Genomic DNA, 21,699 nt, shown 5'->3' on the forward strand with positions numbered 1-21,699 from the left:
CAGCCAGGAGGGCCCGGAGAGCAGAGGCGCGGGCCTAACAGGGCCTTATCGCCTAAGCGACCCAGCCTCATTGGTAGCAGAGTCCCAGAGGTGCCCACTCCCAGCATCTCTGCCTCTGTCACCCCAACCCAGGCCACGATTCCCTTCTTCTGGATCACCACAGTACTTCCCCGCTCCTACCCTCCTAGTCCCTTCTACACTGTGCTCACACAGCACCCCAACCCAGCCACTGAAAATATAATTCGGATCAGGTCACTCCTCTACCTCAGGCTTTTTGGTATCTTTCTACTATAGTTAAAATCAGATCACGTGCATGTGGGCACTCTCACTCTAATCAGGTCATCAGGGATCCCTGGGTGGCTCAGTGGTTTACCACCTGCCTTGGGCCCAGGGCATGATCCTGGAGTCCTGGGATCGAGTCCCACATCGGACTCCCTGCGTGGAACCTGCTTCTCTCTCTGCCTCTCTCTCTCTCTCTCTCTCATGAATAAATGGATAAAATCTTTAAAAAAAAATAAAAATCAGGGATCCCTGGGTGGCGCAGCGGTTTGGCGCCTGCCTTTGGCCCAGGGCGTGATCCTGGAGACCCGGGATCGAATCCCACGTCGGGCTCCCGGTGCATGGAGCCTGCTTCTCTCTCTCTCTGCCTGTGTCTCTGCCTCTCTCTCTCTCTCTGTAACTATCATAAATAAATAAATAAAAAATTTTAAAAAAATAAAAATCAGGTCGTCAGACCTGTTGGCGTATATATGGTTGACCCATGGGACAAGGCTGTTGTCTGTGGGATGGTGACTGAAGGCCTGGGATGGTGACTGAAGGCCCCTAAGTCAGAGTCTTGCCCAGTCAGGAGGTCACAGCGGGACAGGGGGCACTGGGTTGGCCCTGGAGAGCTGGCCCCCCACCATCCTCACCGGCGGGCTGCCGTTCAAGATGATCTCATAAAACACATCTTCCCTTTCAAATCTAAAATGACCACCACCTGTCACTCTCCAGGGCCCTGCCTGCCTTAACTTTACTCTTCGTAGCACTTCCAACGATAATTCCTGTTCATTTTTCCGTGGATGGACTGTCTCCATCACTGGAACAGGAGTTCCTCGTGGACAGGAATTCTGATTTCTTCCCCCCAGTGTCTTTCGCGTTTAGGACAGTGACGGGTACTTAACGGTGCTCAGTGTATACTTAGGGGCTAAACACATGATTCTTGATGTGACAGAGACCACTTGGGAGAAGATGCCTTCCGGGTTTCTAAGTGGCCACTGAGCCATAGGACGATCCATTTGATATACTCTGAAATGTTGAGTACCTGGCGCTGCCAACTGGCATTGGCATTTGGCCATGTGAAAGGCACCTCAAACCCACAGTGTACACCCAGTCCCCCCCCTCGAGGAGGGGCCCTTGCTAACCAGTGTCACTTCTTTCTCTGGGCGTGTCGGTCAAAAACCTGAGTCATTCCTGAATGTTCTTGCTACCCCTACCCCCATAAAACAGCTAAATCTGTTTCCAACAAACCTATCGATGGTCTGACCATACTCAAGTTACCCTGTTTTATGTCCCTTTCTCTTGTTGCCTCTCAGGTCCCTGTAACCAGCAGGCCCACACACGTCCCTATTAGCACGCCACCTGTCCTCACCTGCCCCGACCCGCCCCCCACTGTAACCAAAATGGTATCTTAAGCCTGCAAATCAGACCGGCCACGGCGTCCCCTTCTCCAGCGCAGCGTCCACACATACCTGCACTCATGTCCACTTAAAATGCGTCCAGTCTTCTCGATTCCTTTACAGTGAAGGGAGAATGGGGAATATGGGCCACGGGGCCCTACCGGGCCTGGCCCTGGCTGCCCAGCAACCCCTGTCTAGTGTCCCCGACTGGCCGTCCGCCTTGAGGCCGAACAGCCCCCCTCACTCACCTCCCACAGAGCCTGCAACCCTCCTCTCTTTTTCTAGAACACTCCTCCCCCATGTCCCATCCCAGCCCCTTCTTCTCAGCTCGGTTAATTCCCGCTCATCCTTGGGATGTGGGCTGGCTGGCTGCTACAGAAGTGGCCAGAGCCACACCTCCCGTCCATGCGAGCTTCCCCAGGAGCTTCGTCTTCGCTGCGTAAAGAAGCAGAACCTTTCCCCTCCCCTGGAACCTGGGCTGCCTCGTGACTGCCTTGAAGACAGACTGTAGTGGGAGCGACACCACGGCACAGCTTCGGTCCGGCTCTGTCTCTCTCGGGAGGCTGGTGCCTAGGACCCTGCTGTTGGGCCGTGAGGAACCCGGGCTTTGCGGGAGGGCCTGCGTGGGGGCGCCCTGGTCAAGGGTCCCCGCCGAAGTGCCAGCCTGCAGCCAGCTGGGTGGCCCTAAAGGATTCCAGCTCTGGGCTTTAGAATCCACAACACACACACCCCTACACCCCTACAGCCACACACACGCACACACGCACACTCTGAAAGTGCAAAGATTCATGTTACACCCCTAGGACGGAGCAGCTGGCTGCAGAAGCTGAGCTGAAGCCCACGAAGAGCTGCCCACCTCGGCACCGGGTAAAATCAGAGGCCAGGAGACGTGGGGGGGGCAGCCAGGACACCTGCTGGCGTGCACTGCTTGCGACACGCAGATCTGCCCCTGTGCACGTGGCGTCCACTCTGTCGTAGGTGTGCTGAGAGGTTGTCGACCATAGTCGGGCTGTAATTAGCAGTCAGCATCACTCACTCACTCCGTCTAGACTTCCCTCTCGCTGCTTCATCTTCAGCTGGCGCAGAGCGCTCACCTGGAGGGGTGCTCGGGGCCTCCCGCCCCCAGGAGTCTCTGCCGTTCAGGCTTTGGTCCTGGTCAGGCCTGGGTGGTTGCAATCGTCCATCAACATCATCACTGTATCCTAGCGGAGGCAGGGGTGACCCTGCCGATAGTACCCCCAGTACCAAGAGGCACTCCAGGGAATCCTTTCAGTTCTAGACAGAAAGCTTCCCCGTTCCCATACGTAATAGAATGCTAAAAAAATAAACAAAACAGACCATTTACCCTTTCCTTGCTGTGTCCGCAGGGCCCTTGGCCTGAGGACCCCTAAGTGAACAGGTGGCAGTGTATAGCTTCCCATCCACTTGGCCACCGACCGTCTCCGTTGTAGGAGACGCTCCTCCCCACTCTCCATCCCCGGTGGCCAGGACCTCCAACCTAGCAGAGCCTCCAGGGGTGAGAGGCGAGAAGTCTGCAAGCCAGTCACGGTAGTGATGAGGACGCCAGCACCTGGTAAGCCGGGAGTCCAGAGAAAACATTTCTTGGTTTATCTAGACCTACCAGAGCCCTAGAATTCTCATTTTTAATTAAAAAGGACCACACAGGGATGCCTGGGTGGCTCAGCGGTTGAGATCTGCCTTTGGCTCAGGGCATCATCCTGCGGTCCTGGGATCTAATCCCATATCGAGGTCCCCATGGGAACCCTGCTTCTCCCTCTGCCTGTGTCTCTGCCTCTCTCTCTCTCTCTCTCTGTGTGTGTGTCTCTCATGAATAAATAAAATCTTTAAAAAAAAGCACCTAGGGGAGGGGAAAGAACTGTATCCTAGCGGAGGCAGTGGGAAGCTTGAAAGAAAACAGAAGCCACCTTGGTGCTAGGAAGCACCAAGGGTGAGCCTCACCTGCACCCTCACCTGGCAATGATGTAATTATTTGAGTCTCGGCGTCTTCTACTTTTCTTCTACTATTTCTTCTACACAGAAATAATGATATCTACCTCACGGTGCTCTTGTGAGAAATAAGGTTTTGTGAGGATATTAAAAATAAATTCTGGAACTGTCTACCTTCACAAAGGCTTTTTAGTACCCTCCACAAGGTTGACAAGAAATCCAGCTACGGGAAGCGACTGACTTTCTTCTAAGCTGCGCATCCTCCCATCACACGTTGGTATCCTTGAGTCGCCTTTCACACACCAGGTGTGAACCTCTGTTACCCCAAAATGACCATTTGACCATTTCTGGTGTGGGAGTCTACTCCACCCCCTCACCCCACTCCCACCCCCACCCCCCCACCCCCGCTGCATGACCAGCTTAGTCGTCATGGGGTAAAATTCTACCCCCTGTCATGCAAATGCCCTGTCGTCCCCAATCTCTTCTCATGCTTGTCTGGAAAAACTCCCTTCTCCCTACACCTGAGGGGCTGAATATTCTGAAGAGAACACACCAGGAGGCGGGGTAGTTTCTAGGGAAACCCCAAGGGGGAAACCTCCACTAGGGTCTTAGGAGTTGTGGGCCTAACAGTCCAGGCCCATTTCATGGCCTGCTTCAACACAGGCATCCTTCTCCCGCCAGCTGTCTCTAGGAAGGGAAACGTGGCTGGGGAGGGGCTCCTCCATTGTGTGGTGTCATCCATCGTACGGTCTAGTGGCTCTGGACACTTTACCTGGGGGATACCAGCTGGCGAAGAGGAGGAAGGCCCAGGGAAGTGCAGACTCTGGGGACTCTGGGTGCTAACGGGCTAACCTGGATGCAGACGTTCATGGATTCCCATCCTTCCCACCAGCTGGTGATCCCACCTTCTCCATCACCTCCACACTGTTTTACCTCTATTAAAAACAAGCCTGTTTCTAAGCGGCACCTGATGGGGCACCCGCTGTGGCACCCACTGCGGCACCCGCTGCGCACCTGCTGGGGCACCTGCTGGGCCCGGGGTGGCCTCCTCGGCGGGCAGGGCCTCCCCAGGCTCCCCGGCTTGCAGCCACACCGCGTGGAGTTCCTTCCCAAGCCTCCGATGTCTCTAAGGGCTGCAGGCCTCTGACTGGCTTCTGCTTTCCTCCTCGGCGTCTAAGGGCCCCTATGATCCCAGGGGGGCCGTCCAGTGACCCAAGTCCAGGTATTCGGGGCCAGCTGCCCGGCATCCTTAACCACATGCATGGGGCTGCCCGAGGTCCCTAACCACGCTGACAGGCCTGCCCGGAGTCCCTAACTACCACACAGAGCCTCCTCCCCAGGTACCACCTGGGTGTCGGCCGCATCACCGGGGTGGACCTGGTAGGGACAGCGGCCTCTACATTGTGAAAGGCCAGGCCCAACGCCTTCCGTGCACTGTGGCTGTTTAACCATATATATAACCAGGGGACGATTACTGTCACCGGCAACCAAAATAGCAAAACCAGCAATCTCTCTATTCTTTGTTTCCAGACTACCCACCTCTAGTTAGCAGGCTGCTTTCACGTATCTATTACCCTGGATTCTATTTTTCAAAGTTAAATGCAAAAATTAAACACTTGGGGCGCCCGGGTGGCTCAGCCCGTGAAGGATCTGCCTTCAACTCAGGTCGTGACCCCAGGGTCCTGCTCAGTGGCAGCCTGCTTCTCCCTCTCCCCCATGCCTATGCTCTCGCTCTCTCTCTCTCTCTCTCAAATGAGCAAGATCTTTAAAAAAAAATTAAACTCTTTAAAGGATACGTTTGCTGTATAAGCAAGGGACAAGGTATGACTTAGGTTTCTTTGGGGTTTTTTTTAATCTCAACTTGCCTTTTCTCTATATGCTCATTTCCACAGTGTGGCCAAAAATCCTGATGCTGAATCCGTGATCGTGGCATTTCCATGGCAACACACCAGGGAACCTCGAGCACAAGGCTGCGTTCACTTAACAGCATAAACAATTCACCTGATTACGGGCTATTAAGGAGCCAGACATGAGGCCTTGTGAGTGGACGAAGAAAGGGGGCGGGGGTGCTCTTTAAACATACACTGGGACCAATTTGGGCAATCCCTAATAAGCCAAGATAGTAAGGAGGATGCTGATAAGATGGTAAAGGATTCTTCCAATTGGATTTTGCAGAAATTGGGCAGCTTCTCAGCTAGCTGACTTTGTAGTGTGCCTTTGCAAGATTCAGGACGGTTTCTCTCTGCACAAAGTGCAGAGTATGAAATCTCTCTCTCTCTCTCCTTCTCCCTCATTATCTGCCAAAAAAGTATTCCTTTCTCGCCACATAAAACGCAAAAGTGTTTCTCACACAAAAGTGGGGTTATGGTATACTCTTATTATGAGTATGTTATTTGAAGCCAAGACAGAGAAGAAAAAGAATATCTAATTTGGAATTTTACATCAGGACCGAAGCCCGGAAAGAGAACAGCTTCTCAAAAAAAATCATCATTCTCGATGCTTCTCTAAGTCCGCTGAAATGCGTGGCGCTGCCCCGACAGGCACCCTACCAATTGCCACAGCAGGCCGCCTCCACCTCTGAATTGAGATTTCTCCAAGCAGAGACCTCACTGAAGTACGTCCAGGCTGTCAGCCCCTGATGAGACTTCGGTCTACCTTATCGCTTCTGGAAATTCAAACTCTCCTGGGAAAAGAAATGGGTCGAGTCACATTAAAGTTAATGAGTTTTTGTTAAATATAGTATCTTATTATCTGGCTTCTCAGTGCCCCCCGCTTCCACTAGCTTTAAAGGAAAAAAAAAAAGGGTGACTCAGTTTCCCTTTAGGTACACCCTCCCGATCAGCTCCCAAGGCTGTCCTTTTGCATCTTCTTCCCTCTATGGTGCTCTTCGCTGCGCGACTCACATTTTGGCTTCAACCTACCCCCCACCTTCCACCTCTGACCCTACATTCATTCCGCATGCTGGCTCTCGTTGGTCTGCTGGTTTACCTGTGGACAACGGTCCTGAGGCTACATCGCAAGGGTCTACACATTTGATAACCCCAGTCCTGGAAGTTTTAGCACAAAGGACTCTCTCCTCTCTGACAATGACACACTTTTACCAGGAACTAATTAGTGAAGTTATTACTCAGCAAGGTTGCCACTTTGATCGGATTGAGCCCCCCAGGAAGGGCAAAATAGTCAATAAAGGGCAAAATATTCAACCCTGCCTTTCAATATCCTCAGAAACTTTGGGTGTGACCTAGCGAAGAAGGGCCTGGTGATCATCTGCAGAGCACCCACATGCAGCGTCTAGCATCCATGAGTGGTCAGCTCAGCGGGATCTGAGCTTCCTCTTGCAAATGGAATTCCATCTTGTGTGGGAAGCTCAATCACAGTTATGACTTAGCCTCTGAAGACTAGCAATAAATTATACGCCTCGATAGGCCAAGAGAGGGTCAAAGAGGCCCTGGAGAAATTCCAAAAATGTGACAGACACAACATTGGTGCAGTGAAAAGAGCAGAGGTCAAATGTGCTCTCAGCTCTCAACTGGCAACTTACAAACTGGTCACCTTGGACTGGTTGCTTCAGTTCTCTGGGCCTTGGTTTCTGCAAGTACGAAAGGCATCATTAAATGCATTGTCCAAAGTAGGATATTTTGAACAGTGATGGGGGTGGGGGGGTGTCCTGTGAGCAATTACCCCAGGACAGCGGCAGTAAACCAGGACTGTCCTACGAAGTCAGGATGTCTGGTTACCTGTTCAGGGTAATTGAAATTCAATGCCTTACACCCCGGAGTTGTCGTAACCATAAATAAAAATGAACTAAACATTTACTATGTAGTCAGCACTGGGGGCAAAACATTCCATTTTTATACCTTTCCCCCTCTTCTATGGGGAATAGAAATATAATTTTGGAGCACCTGGGAGGCTCATTTGGTTAAGCCTCTGACTCTTGGTTTCGGCTCAAGTCATGACCTCAGGGTCATGAGATTGAGCCCAAGTCGGGCCCTGAGCTCAGCAGAGAGTCTGCTTACGATTCTCAATCTCTCTCGCTTCCTCTCCTGTGTCCCTCCCCCTGCTCCCACACGTGTATTCTCTCTTCCTCTCTCATAAATAAATAAATAAATAAATAAATCTTTTTTTAAATACCCTTTTTTTTGTGTGTTAAAAAAAAGGTTAAGAAGAACACAATCTGTTAGTAATTGTGTAATGAAGAGGTAAACTGACATCCAATAATCTTCATGGCTAAAATCTATTTGCCTATTAAAAATAGTCTAAATGAAAATATATTTAACATATTTTCACCATATATACTCTACAGTCCACAACTATAACCATGCTTGTTAAATGAGTAATTGAATGAGTAAGTCACAAACTCGTCTCTGTCATACGTCGCTCTGCTTCTCTCTCTACCTTCTATCACGTATGAATGGAGAGGACAAGATCTGCAGTCAAGGAGCCCTTGACGCCTGGCTCTAGCAGTTATGGGATCTTAGGAGAGTCACTTAAACTCTTGCACTCAATCTTCTTTGTCAAACTCGCAACCATTGACCCCTTTAAGATGACAGCTGGGAAATACCTAGTACCTCCCTTGACATGCAATAACCAACAAATTATATCAGTTTTCTTCCTTCATCCTTTCTCCCCCCTTGTGGTGTTGCCATTTGGGCCCTAAGCTTATACCTGGCCCTCAGATATAAGCTTCTTTGAGATTTCTGGTGCGTAAAAACAGTTCCTGGTCATCACACACCGCAGTTCAGGTAGACTGGTCAATCCCTGACTACCAGCAGTGGTGATTTTCAGTCACATTTCAGAAATTTCATTACAAAAATATGGAAATACAAACTTTTTTTATTGGACTTCAATTTGCCAATATATAGCATAACACCCAGTGCTCATCCCATCACGGTACTTAAACGGAAATACAAATGTTGATGCAAATTTTGGCATCCCTTGTTAAAAATCAGAATTTCTCATGCCACCCAATAACCAGAAGAGGGCGCGCTAAGATTGAAGTAGAAACTGCAGCTTCGTAAAGTTAATAACTCAAATTTTCAATATAAGCGAACTCTGAACCAAAAATACCTGAGTGATACAAAAAAAAAAAAAAAAACAGAAAGACAGCAAAAATATATTTGAGTCTTTATTCGAAGATTTTTAATTTTTTAAAGAATTTTAAATACAATCTAACCCCCAAAGTGGGGCTTGAACTCACAATCCCAGGATCAAGAGTCTCACGTTCTACAGACTCGGCCAGCCAGGCACTCCTTTATTCAAACACTTAAATATGGACTAATTTATTATTTTTTTCCAAATGAAATACAAACTCTAATTTTTTTACCATGAAATACTTTTACTAATGCATGTTTATAAAACAGCACGTTCACTCATATCTGAATTTATACAAATATTTAAAAGATTTCCCAAGTATACTATGATCTGTCATTTTTTTAAACTATTGAGATTTTAATTCAGATTGCTATGGATCTATACATAAATTTGGTCTTTATGTATTGACTCTTTCAAACCTTGGGTATAGTACATTACCTCTTCTCTCCATTTATTATATTTTCTTTCATGTATTTCAAGGATGTTTTGTTTGTTTTTTTAAGTTTTTATTTAAGTACCAGTTCGTTAGCATACAGTGTGATATTAGTTTCAGGTGTATAACATAATGATTCAACATTCCATTATTTGATGTTTAAAAATATTGGAGGGTGGTGGTGGAAGGTGGGGTCATTGCTCCCTCTGTTACCCTCCTTCTAGTTTTCTTTCTTCTGGTTGCTAAAGTTTAGGGGTATATTCTTAAGGGTTTAAAAATGCCCAAGTTCTGTGATACTTGGCAAAACAAATTAGTCTTTTGTTCATGTATGCTCAAGCCTGACTGGTTCTTACTTTCTTGGTCGCCAGCTCTATCTATCTATCCATCCATCCATCTATCTACCCAACTATCTACCTAACTATAATTTTATCAGTCAGAACTTATAACCTATATATTGACAACTGATGGGAGATCAACCAGAAACTATGAAAATCATAATTATTTCATGACTTATTTCCAGCAAAGTGATACAACAGCAGGCATACAAGATCAAGCCGTGAACTGCTTCAATTAGTTAAACGAGATGAAGCATCAAAAGGAAGAAAAGTTCATCTCCATTCAATCAAGTATGACTTAATCGTATTTGCTACAAGATAGTCAAAGTAGGGGCACCAGGGTGGCTCAGCTGGTTAAACATCTACCTTCGGCTCGGGTCATGGTTATGGGGTCCTGGGATGGAGTCCTGCGTCGGGCTCCCTGCTCATGGGGAGTCTGCTTCTCCCTCATCTTCTGCTCCTCCCCCTGCTTGTATTCTCTCTCATGTTCACTCTCTCAAATAAATAAATAAAGTATTTTTTAAAAAAAGTAAAAATAAGAGCTTGGAGAATTTGAATAGAGATCGGCCACTAATTATCCACATGGCATTTGAAACAAGGTTTCTCATATCCCAATTGTGAACGAAAAGAACAGTCACTCTTCTACAAGGCTAGTTGTGCAGACAAAATGAGATACGACATGTGAAATTCCTCACAGAGCACCTGTAACATAGAAGTTCAATATAAACAGCTTTCTTTTCTCATTTTGCAAGACCTCTGTCATCAAAGTCTGCATTTTCATACCAATCACTCACAGAAGACTCTACTAATCCGATTTCCCTACAAAGCTATCTCATACATGGAACTGATAGTGGATTATATGATGACTGCACCGATGCAACAGCAAATTCTAATAAAAGTTATCATTTTTTTTTTGAGCAGTTTATCAAGCACTGTATGGCACAAGCTGGAGTTCATTCAGTCGTCAAAATCTTTTGAGACAGGTCCTTGCTCTCATCCTTTTACCTTAGTAGGCACGAAAGAGGCTACTTAATTGAGTCAAGCCACACAACTAGTGATCAACAGAGCAGAGGTGTTTGACCACAAAAGCCAGAATTCTTAACCATTGCCCTTTTTTGCTCAAGTATATTCTGAAACAGAAAGTTGGCCTAAAAGTTATTTGCAGCGGGGTTTGAACCAGTATATTTTAACAGATGGGTAAACAAATTGATTATATATGCGTGTGTAACCAATTCTGCGGATTTGGATGAGCTGCACTAGCTTGAGTTTTACAAAGAATCGGTCAATTCCTTCCAAACTGTCAAATCTGTGAGGATAATATCGTTTATAATGTTGTTTTATTATCCTTTGAATAGCTGTAGTGTGAGGAGCGATGTCACCTATTTCATTCTTGATATTGTGGATTTCTGTTTTTCACTTTTGGTCTTAGTCATTCTTGCTTAGTGGTTTATCATTTTTATTGTTTTTGTTTTGAAAAAAAATAACCTTTTGTTTCATTAATTTTCTCTGTCATTCTCCTACTTCAATTTCACCAATTTCTGCTCCTCATTATTTTCTTTCTTATGCTGCTTTGGATTTATTTTGCTCTTCCTTTTATAGTATCTTGAGATAGAAACCTAAATTACTGCTTTGAAAACTTTCCTCATTTTTCAGGTCAGCGTTTAATGCTATACTTCTCTCTGTCTCTCGGAACTGCTTTAACTACATCCCACGTATTTTGATGTGCTGCATTTTCATTTCCATTCTGTTCTTTTTTGTTGTTTCCTTTTAGACTCATTTTTGGCCCAGGCATTTTTAAGAATGTGTTGTTTAATTTACGTGTGTTTGAAGACACCCCTATTTTCTTTCTATTATTGGTTTCTGGTATGATTTCATTATGACTAGAGAATATACTCAATACGTATTTGACTTCAATTCCTTGCATTAGGGCTCTGGCTTCCTTGATTACTCTTCCATGGAGACCTATTAACAAGTGCGTTCAGCTGCTCTTGACCAAAGTGCTCTTATCTGCCAGTAGGTCTGTTGGTTGATCATATTGCGCAGATCTTTTACAATCTAAGTAACTATAATTTTGGGTTTCTCAACTTCCTTTTTCAGTTCTATCAATTTTTGCCTCAGGTCGTTTTTTCCTTCACATATGTTTGGTGTGTGCAGCATTAGGTTTGTTATGTCCTCTTGGTTTTAGTCTAAAATCTAGCACTACAGGGGCACCTAACTGGATCCATCAATTGAGCATGAAACTCTTGATCTTGGAGTTGTGAGTTCAAGGCTCAAGTGCAGAGCTTACTTAAAAATAAATAAATAAAAATATTTTTAAAAATTTGATCATTATGTAATGTCCTTCCTTTTCCCTAGCAATTTTCATTGCTCGGAAGTCTGCTTCATCATTCATTCTTTTTATTTTTAAAAATATTTTATGTATTTATTTAGGACAGAGAAAGAGTATGAGAGAGAATATGAGAGAGAGCAGTGGCAGCAAGAGGGGCAGAGGGAGAGGGAGAAGCAGACTCCCTGTTGATCAGAGACACCTCCCCCCAACACGGAGCTGGATCTCAGGACCCTCGGATCATAGCCTGAGCCAAAGGCAGACCCTTAACCAACTGAGCCACCCAGGCGATCCTTCACCATTAAAGAAAAAATTAATATTGGCATGTATATCCTTTTCCATCTTTTTTCTACCCACCCATGTCATTGAATCTGAACTGCTTCTTATATAGCACGTAGTTGGGTTATTCAGGAATAGTTTTTACATTCATTTCATTGGCTTAAAATCTACACACAATGTGACTAATATTCATTAGAAGGCTGCTTTGCCTACTTATATTTTTGCAGGTGACACTTTTTCCAATTATGGAACTGTAGGGAATAGAATGTTCCTGTCATGTGCCCCAGGCTGACAGATAAAGATTTCTCTGGTCCCAATTTCATAGTTTGTACAGCTCTTTGATGCTTCTAGCTTTATACAGAGAGCTTAATTTCAGGTCTTCATATGCACCTGTCTTTTTTATTATTATTATTATTATTATTATTATTATTATTATTAAGTAAGCTCTACACCCAACGTGGGGCTTGAACACATGACCCTAACATCAAGAGTCACATGCGGGACAGCCTGGGTCGCTCAGTGGTTTAGCGCCGCCTTCAGCTCCCCGGCGTGATCCTGAAGACCTAGGATCAAGTCCTATGTTGGGCTCCCTGCGTGGAGCCTGCTTCTCCCTCTGCCTGTGTCTCTGCCTCTTTCTCTCTCTCTCTCTGTGTGTCTCTCATGAATAAATAAATAAAATCTTAAAAAAAAAAAAAAAAAAAAGAGTCACATGCGCTACTGACAGAGCCAGCCAGGCACTCCAATATGCACGTGTCTTAAAGCTTGGCTTCTCCATGTCTTGGTGGTTGCAAGCCCCTGGTTTGAGCACTACTATGTGTTTTGTGTACCTGCCCCACTCACTGATTATTTCAAGCACACCTGTGTTTTAAGAAACCTCGTTGTTTTATTCGGAGTCCTCTGTGCTTTGGACCTGAGGATTTTCCTTCTGTGTTATTATAGACCACTCAACTGACTAGAAGGCTTAGACCTGATGCTCCTCTCTGGTCCACAAGAAAACCTCCCACCTGGGTTTTGTCTCCATGTCATCCACAATCTATTCTATATTATCATGTAAACCAAGACTTATTTTTCATTATTATTATTAATTCACTATTGTTATTTAGCCAACACGAGCTATGTGCCAGGTACTCTTCTAAGTGTAAGTTGACTCATGGAAACCTCACAACAACTTTGCAAGGCGTGTGTCTTTACCATCCCCATTTTACAGCTGGGAAAGTTGAGGACACGCGGGAAGTCGCAGTAACTTTCCCTGAAGTCATAAACCAGTCAATAGCAGAGGTGAGATTTTAATCCAAGCAGTCTAGCTCTAGACTCCATGCTTTTAACCACTCTGCTCTCCTCCACATGACCTCCCAAACTAGTTTCCTAAAACGCAGAGTGAATGACAGAGAACAGAATTCCTTGCCTTACCACACGAGTTCCTCCAATAGGCTTCCCCCCGACTGCCTCGACTGGTGCTTTGCCACCTGCACTTTGTCTAAACCCTCTTGGAAGGCTCTGGTCATTCTGGACTTCTATTTCATGAATATCCCATGTATCAACTCTTTGCAATTTCGGTTCTGCTACCTACAATGACCCTTTTTATTGTCTCTGTCTGGCACGTTTATACTCCTTCTTCCAGTCTAAAGTCAAAGTTCCTGTTTTCCAGGAAGTTTTCCTGGAGTACCCTTGCTAAAGTTCATCACTGGGGTCCTAATCACATTATTCATTTATTACTACTGCACAGTTGCATTATGATTCATTTATTCAATTGCTGAAAGCCTTGCTGCTTGAGAGTAGAGTCAGAGTACTTTTTATTTCCGTGTCTTCACCACCCAGCCCGCATGTTGATCCCGTACAATACTAACAGCGGGCAGCTTGAACCAAGATACTTATCCTGTGCTGAAATTTCAGTGTTTTTATATGAGCTCTCTTGAATATAACTAAATCTTCGAAAGGTGAATATAACTCCATTTTATATATGAGAAAATTAAGGGTCAGAAAAAGATACATGACATGTAAACTAGAGAGACATTTGTCCCCATAAAAGAAGTTCAGGCATAAGGAACTTTCTGCAGAGCTCTAGGCATCCTTATTTAGCAGAAAGCAATTGAAGAACTACTTACACAACTGAAAATATTATTGTAATTGGATTTGAAAATATGCTTTTGAAATGTAATAATTCACTTCCGCAATGATACTAGTAGAATACCAAGGATGCACAGAGAATTAGAAATGAGAAACAATGATGCAAACCACCAAGTTCACGTTCCCTGCATCTGAGCAACAACCTAAGAGAGCTCTCTCCAAGGAATAACTGGTAGAGCTCTGACGCTGGAAGGTCCCAGGACTTGAAGACAGCCGTCAGAATCAATAGCTGTCACCAAAAAAAAAAAAAAAAAAAAAAAGACTGGTAAGCAGAGACCTTATCTTGGTCCCTCAATAGCATACAAACAACATAAATTTATGTTATTAAAGGTAAGGAAAAAAGAAATGGCCAAGAGGGTTAAAAGCAGTCTTCTTCCTTTCTCGTCCCAGTAGAACATGGAGAGCTCCTTCTGAAACTCTGGCCACTTAATAATTTGCTTATTCACTCCCTCATGCTTTCCTTCAATAACTATCATGCAGTCCCTACTCCACGCCAGGCACTGTTCTGTGGGCCAAAGACACAGGGAGAACAAGTCCAACAACATCCTCGCTTACGCAGCAGGCCCGTGTCCTCCTCCGTGGGAGTGAAACCTCCCGCAGTGGGAGTTCATCACCTGGTGACTTCTCATTTCTCCTACATTTTGCTTTGGCTTAGCGAAAATCCTGATTAGCTGATCAAAGAATACAGCTGAGTTTCCAAAGTGCCAAATGCCCTTCGAGTCGAGGGCCGAGATACTCTGTCAATAGACCAAGGAAGACGTATGGTGAGCTCTGTGACATAAGCTTAAGCTGTCATGCTCACGCTTCCTAAAGTGACAGGAACAACCAATCTGGGGAAATGGCTATAGAAAGAGAATCTGATCAAGGCAAGGCAATATCTGCAAAGAAAAGGAATAGGAGAGCGAGTCCCATGTGGATACCCAAGAGCCACCAGAGACAAATATAGATAATACAAAGGGCATGAGTTCGTGTCTCTGAGTTACAGTAACAGTGCTTCCTTCCAAATAAAATTAACTTTTTCCAGAGCAATTGATTTAGCTTGCTGATTTTTCATTCCCAGGTGGTCAAGAAGGGCTCCATCCTTCTCGAGGATTGAATACATTATTACGGCTGGAACACAAATGGCTCCAAGTTACTGGAGAAGAGATGGGCCACTGGATTCCCCTTTATAGCACTGACTCACCGTGTATTCTTAGACATTCTGGGTAGTTTCCTTATTTAAACCATGGGGTCCGTAGCACTTGTCGGTAGGAACGTGTGTGAACCCTCAAGGAAAGTTTAGTACATGGGCCTTGTGCTCAGTGTCATATTATTCCCCCAATTGGAACTGGCTCTGTGACAGATTTCAAATACCAGGATCCTGCAAAGCAACTGCAACAAGTCTGTGCATTCCTGGCAAAGCTGAGAGCACATTCAAAATATTGGTGCATCTGGTTTTCCCTAAGGCAGCAGCTGCAGCTGCTCCCCTTGCTGTGGGCTCTGGAGTGACAGCCCCGGTTGCCAGGGTCACTGTCCCTCAGGAGAGAGATCACAGGGCCAATCTCCTTTCTGTTTTGGCCATGCAGCCCACAGACGTCAACGGGAGACCCGACAGCGTGTCGGGCAGGAGATCAGAAGCCTCCGAAGCAGGAATGCCTTCGTCACATGGAGAGTCACCTGTCCCTCGTGAGACCAGACAGCCCCAGGAGGGAGAGAAAAATCCATCTGAATCTCCGCCTCTCTTGGTTCTCATCAGTGAAGACAAGCAAACCCTGAAATATGAGCCTTGGTGCTGACATCCATAGCTAAAAAAAAAAAAAAAAAAAAAAAAATAGAGTGAGAAGACTGAGGCCTTATTTTAAATGGCTCTGGGGGTGGGACAAGGGCAGTTTAAGAAAACATAAGCAGGCAACATGTTTTTCCCTCCTTTCCCGCAGCTGTTTTTTCTACACAGGATTTCCTGGTCACATCATGGGGAACTATGTAAATATGCCCCCTTTGACTTAGTGGCAGAAATCCATTTCCTCTCAGGCAACTTCAAGGAGGAGAAAGGACCCCGCCCCCCGCCCCCCAAACAGCCCAAACCAAAAAGCTATGAATTGTCATATAAAATTTGATGGGAAAAAAATTTTAAAGACACTCAAAAACATCATTCTATAATCCATTCTGGGTTGTCTGAGTTTTGTTTTGTGTTGCTCTTTGGGTCAAACCTACCATTTACACTGTGAGACACCCTGGACTTGGCATCTTGTAATCGTTGTTCAAGGTAAATTCCATTTCTTGAAAGGTTTCGGCCTTGTGTGAAGCCCGGGGTGATTCGCCGTTAAGAGCATGTCCTCTTGCTCTCCATCCTCGTTCCCACCTTGTTTTATGTGTCATGAGAGTAAGGGATGCTCAGCTGATGCAGACGTGAGTGCTTAATTCAAGAAAGGAAAATGTTCTACGATGTTTTTTCCACACTAGAACGGAAAAAATAAATAAATCCATGGAGCTAAATGGGTCATTTACATTTTTATGTAGATGATTCTCTTTCTGATCCTGTCTCTCTCTAACTCAGAACATTTAATACTTCCACATCAGTGCGATTCAAATCCTTGAGCAGTAGCCTGAATGTCTCAGCTATTTCTGCCTACTTGAAGTGTCCTTGGCATCTGCTGAGCTCAAAGATGCCTTACAATTATTCAGTTGTTCACCGCTTCTTGGGCAAATGGTCTCTCCTTCCCTCTCTCTTGCTTTCTCTCTCTCTCCCTTTCTCTCTTTCATAACAGGAGTAGTTATGAGTTGTTATAAGTAGGAGGTACTACTGTTTAGTGGAACATTCTTTGGAAAATGCTGTTGTGAAAAAAGAGCTTTATAAGAATTGAGTTCCCTAGGACTATACCACGTACTACACCAGTTGCGACACTTTGTGGAACCGACGTGTGAATAAGCACTAAGCATCCAGTCTCCTAGCTTCTCACTTCTCCTAGGCAGGCCAGGACGGACTAGATAATTCCAAGGATGTCTCTTTTTTTTTTTTCTTTTCCCCAAGGATGTTTCTTGAAAGTCTCATAGCATCATGTAACATCAGCCTGTGTTCTCTGAAACACCCTTTAGAAATCACAGATTTAGGGGCACCTGGGTGGCTCAGCAGTTGAGTGTCTGCCTTCAGCTCAGGGCATGACCCTGGGGTCCTGGGATCGAGTCCCACATCGGGCTCCCTGCATGGAGCCTGCTTCTCCCTCTGCCTGTGTCTCTGCCTCTCCCTCTGTGTCTGTCATGGATAAATAAACAAAATCTTAAAAAAAAAAAAAGAAAGAAATCACAGATTTAGAACACAGCTAAACTGCACGAAAAGTTTTGCAGGTTTTGAAAAACATTTGACATTCATTTTCCAAGGTCAGAGATTATGTAGATTCTCTGTAATCAGCCCACCGCCTTGGGCCGCTATGCTTCTGTGGCCGTGGCACTTGCCACCACTTTGAATTACGTTTTCAAGTTCAACCCAAAAGACATCACTGCTCTTCCATATAAGTCCTTCCACCGAAGTGATTCAATGATGCTGCAACCACACATGGGTCCTTCAAGTCCTCCAGAACACAAGGTGCTTTTTCTCCTTCTCAGAGCCTGAGACACCAGTTGATATCCCACTCGTATTCAGCTGTTCATCAACTCAGCTGTGTTTAAACATGGCAATATGAGAGCCCAGTTTTCAGATATCAGCACCTCTGGTTCCCCTACCACTCCTTAAGCCAGTGGCCTCCTACCTCAGCCCCCTCCGATTCACTCAACTCCTGTCATACAGCAGTAGCTCTCGTTGGTGGGCACCTCGTCTATAAAATAAACCATGCTTGGTATTGATATATTTGGAGGTCACCTAGCCACGAAGGTTACTTAAGGCAGGATCCTTCACCTCAATGAGCTCAAAAACTGGGAATGGAGAAAATGTGGGAAGAAATAACGACCGAACCGAGTACCGAATATCTTAGGAGGGTCACCAGGAAGCTTCGCTGAGCACTGAGGAGAGTGACTCAGTCTCAAGGAGTTCTGGAAGATTCCCACAGGGGACGAAGTGTGAGGTGGGGCTTGAAGACAGGTTTCTGTGAGGCTGAGATGGAGAGTACAGGTTAGGGTTGACAGGAGATGACCCTGGAAGTGGACGAGTAGGGCGAGGACAGCAGATGAAAACACCTTTCCACCTCAGTGAGAGATCTAGACTCTTCCCTCAAGGAGATAAGGGCCTTGGGAAAGTTTTAACCTTTTACCCTGGAGAAGAGACATAATGAGGTCCTGTTCATCCTCTTTAAACTGTTTGCTGGGGATAATGCAAGGTTTGCCCCCAGTCTTAAAATGCTTAAATCAGACTTATTGTCTCTGACTCTCTTTTTACATTATGTTACACACACGGAAAAAATAGAAATGAAAACAAGTATCTAATCCCGGTCTCCAACGGGAGCGAACTGCTTTTAATTAAAGCTCTCAACTAAAAACCTTTGCCCTAGTTTGTTCTTGAAGAAATATACTTTTCTCAATAGTTTATATGTGGGAACAGCTAGTAAGGTGTAGCTTCATCTACATGTAACCTTCCTCTGTCATTCCTAAGTCTGTTTCTAGCAACAGGAGCTCAAACTCTGCCTCTCCTCCTGTGACAAAATGGCCTCATTTTGGTCAGAAAGACATGGGGTGTCTGGCTGGCTCAGTCGGTGGAGCATGTGACCCTTGATCTTGGGTTGTGAGTTCAAGTTCACCCATGTTGGGTGTAGAGACTGCTTAAACATAAAAAAATTTTTTTTTAAATCTGAAAATAAATAAAAGAAAGAAAGACAAAATTTATACTAAGCATATGATATTTCCAGTAGGTCTGAGCCAAAACATAAAGCTAATTTTTGACACAGGCACATAGTCATGAAAGCACCTTTGAAAACTCTCTTATTTCTTTCCTCTTCCTGGATAAGGGTGAACTTTTAAGGCATTACAAAGTCCTAAAGCAACTAGATTCAAGTCAGCAAAATTTGATGGCCGGTTCAAAAACCAGATGGGTGGAATCTGGTTGTTATTGCGAAGGAAACATGTTACCAAACCCTCCGGTGCGCCCTGTAGGAATGTGGAAGGCAGAATTCAAATGGCCATGTGAGACGGAACTGATAGTACCAGACAAGTAAGCCCCTTCTTGTCTCAGTTACTTCATTATCCACGCGTGAAATGAGAGCGTAGTGCCTTCTTGACAGGATGCACGTTGGCGCTTAAGCGAGAGGGTATGTGCAAGAAAAGCACCCTTGTCTTCCACACGTTTTAGTCATTTTCACTGAGTAACTCTAAACATGTGACTCAGCTCTTGGGAACACTGGCCTATAGAACCACATCTCCTTGGCTGTCACCCCATGAACCAGGGTGCATGCCCTCCTTGCAATTAAAAAGTCCTGATTCCAGAATTTTCTATGTGGCCCACCAGGCCCCGGCGCCAAGGCATTTTCTTGCCCTCTTATAATGAAGTAGCATGAGAAAGATTTTTGGTGATGTCATTCATAATAGGGGTAGGTCTATGCGTTTTCTAACCTCAAAGTTTTTTCTACCTGCAGGTCTCTGGGCCATTGTTTTCCCCCTAAGCTCTCCAGGCTGGCTTTCAGAAATTGTTCCTCTTCTGGACTCTTCACCCTTACCGACCCCTTCGTCCGCATTTCTTTTGGCATTGCTCTTCCTTCCTCTCCAGGAGCAAAGCGCCCTCCAAACAAGGAATGGCTGGTTATTTTCTTTCTTCCTTGAGAAAGCCCATCTGTTTCAGGCTTGAGCCATGTTTTTTGTTTTGGGGTTTTGGGTGGGTTTTGTTTTTTGTTTTTTTGTTTTTTTTTTTTTGGTGTGTGTGTGTGAATCATTTACCCACTGACCCCTGACCCCACATCTCTTCCTGTTTTCTGATGGTGACACCCTCCGACCATCCTCTCCACCGAAGCCTCCATTTCCTCCCAAAGTGAGTCCAGACTCACAAACAGGACACTTGCCAGTTGCCCGGACTCTGAAGTACCATCTCTCCAGCCTCTCCTGTCTCCTGGCAGCTTGTTTGGCCATCACACCTCATCAGTGGCCAGGCTGTGCTGCTACTTCCTCTGCAGGACCTCAGGCATCTGCTTCTTCCTCTCGGGGTAGCAGGCAGACACCTGAATTAGATCTTCTTGTCTTTGACTAAACTGGTGCTTGTGTTCCTTCCGTGCCACATGTTCCCATTTTCAAAATCTTGAATTTGTTGTTACCCGTTGTTATCGCTGTTTCCACCCACCACTTACTCATTCACATTTTCCTCCGGCCTCTTCACTCTGTCCTCTGTCCTGTGTCATTTGTACCTGGTTTGGAAACCTGACTCCAAAGCATCCTGCAAACATATAATTTGCCATCTTCATACTCCTTTCCTCCACAATCCAGTTGAGAGAACTTTCTCCCAATACTTCATCATTGACTTGATGTGTAGTCTGCAGGTATAGTCAACGTCTATACTTCCAGGCGAGGATGGGCACAGATCAGCTCAGTCCAATAAAACTTTCTACGATGATAGAAGTGTTCCTTACCTGCATTCTTCTACCCGGCACCCATTAAACACATGTGACTATTGGACACCTGAAATGTGCCTGGGGCATCTGAGGAACTGAATTTTTAATTTTCCTTAATTTTATTTTATTTTATTATTATTTTTTTAAGTGATAAATTTATTTTTTATTGGTGTTCAATTTCCAACATTGAATAACACCCAGTGCTCATCCTGTCAAGTGCCCCCCTCAGTGCCCGTCACCCATTCACCCCCACCCCCTGCCCTCCTCGCCTTCCACCACCCCTAGTTAGTTTCCAAGAGTTAGGAGTCTTCATGCTCTGTCTCTCTTTCTGATATTTCCCATCCATTTCTTCTCCCTTCCCTTCCATTCCCTACACCATTATTTATATTCCCCAAATGAATGAGACCTCATAATATTTGTCCTTCTCCGATTGACTTATAATTTTCCTTAATTTTAATTTAAATAGCCACACGTGGCTAGTGGCTAGTATATTTGACAGCACAGTCTAAGCCTAGGCCTTAAACTATCAAATGATACTGTGAGATCTGAACTCATTAAACACAATAAGCTTTACAAGGATATAGGGAAATTATATGAGAAATGAAAAATATTATTACAAAACAACAAATTTCAAAATCAAAGAATAAATGATTAAATATCGCAAAATGTATTTTGTCAGTTTTAAGAAAAATTATTTAAGAACTCAAGAAATTTGCGTTGTTTCCAAATAATTTGTTTTTATTTTTCTTCTTTTTTTTTTACAAGAATTCCAAGTATACTAATAATTGCCAAGAAATCAATTCACAGCCAATTGTAAATTAAATGAGTTTCTTTTGGCCAAATTCTATCAAAAACACCACCATAAAAACTCCTAAAATTTGTATAGCAAAAATAATATTCAATGTGTACGGTTTAGCTGTGTTTGATATGATACCATGTGGGAACTCTGCAAGAGGGCAGAGAAGCATAATCTCCTGATCTAACAGAAAATTTCAAACTATGC

The sequence above is a fragment of the Canis lupus genome, chromosome 1 (assembly GCF_011100685.1).
Source record: "Canis lupus familiaris isolate Mischka breed German Shepherd chromosome 1, alternate assembly UU_Cfam_GSD_1.0, whole genome shotgun sequence".
Classification (NCBI taxonomy): Eukaryota; Metazoa; Chordata; class Mammalia; order Carnivora; family Canidae; genus Canis; species Canis lupus.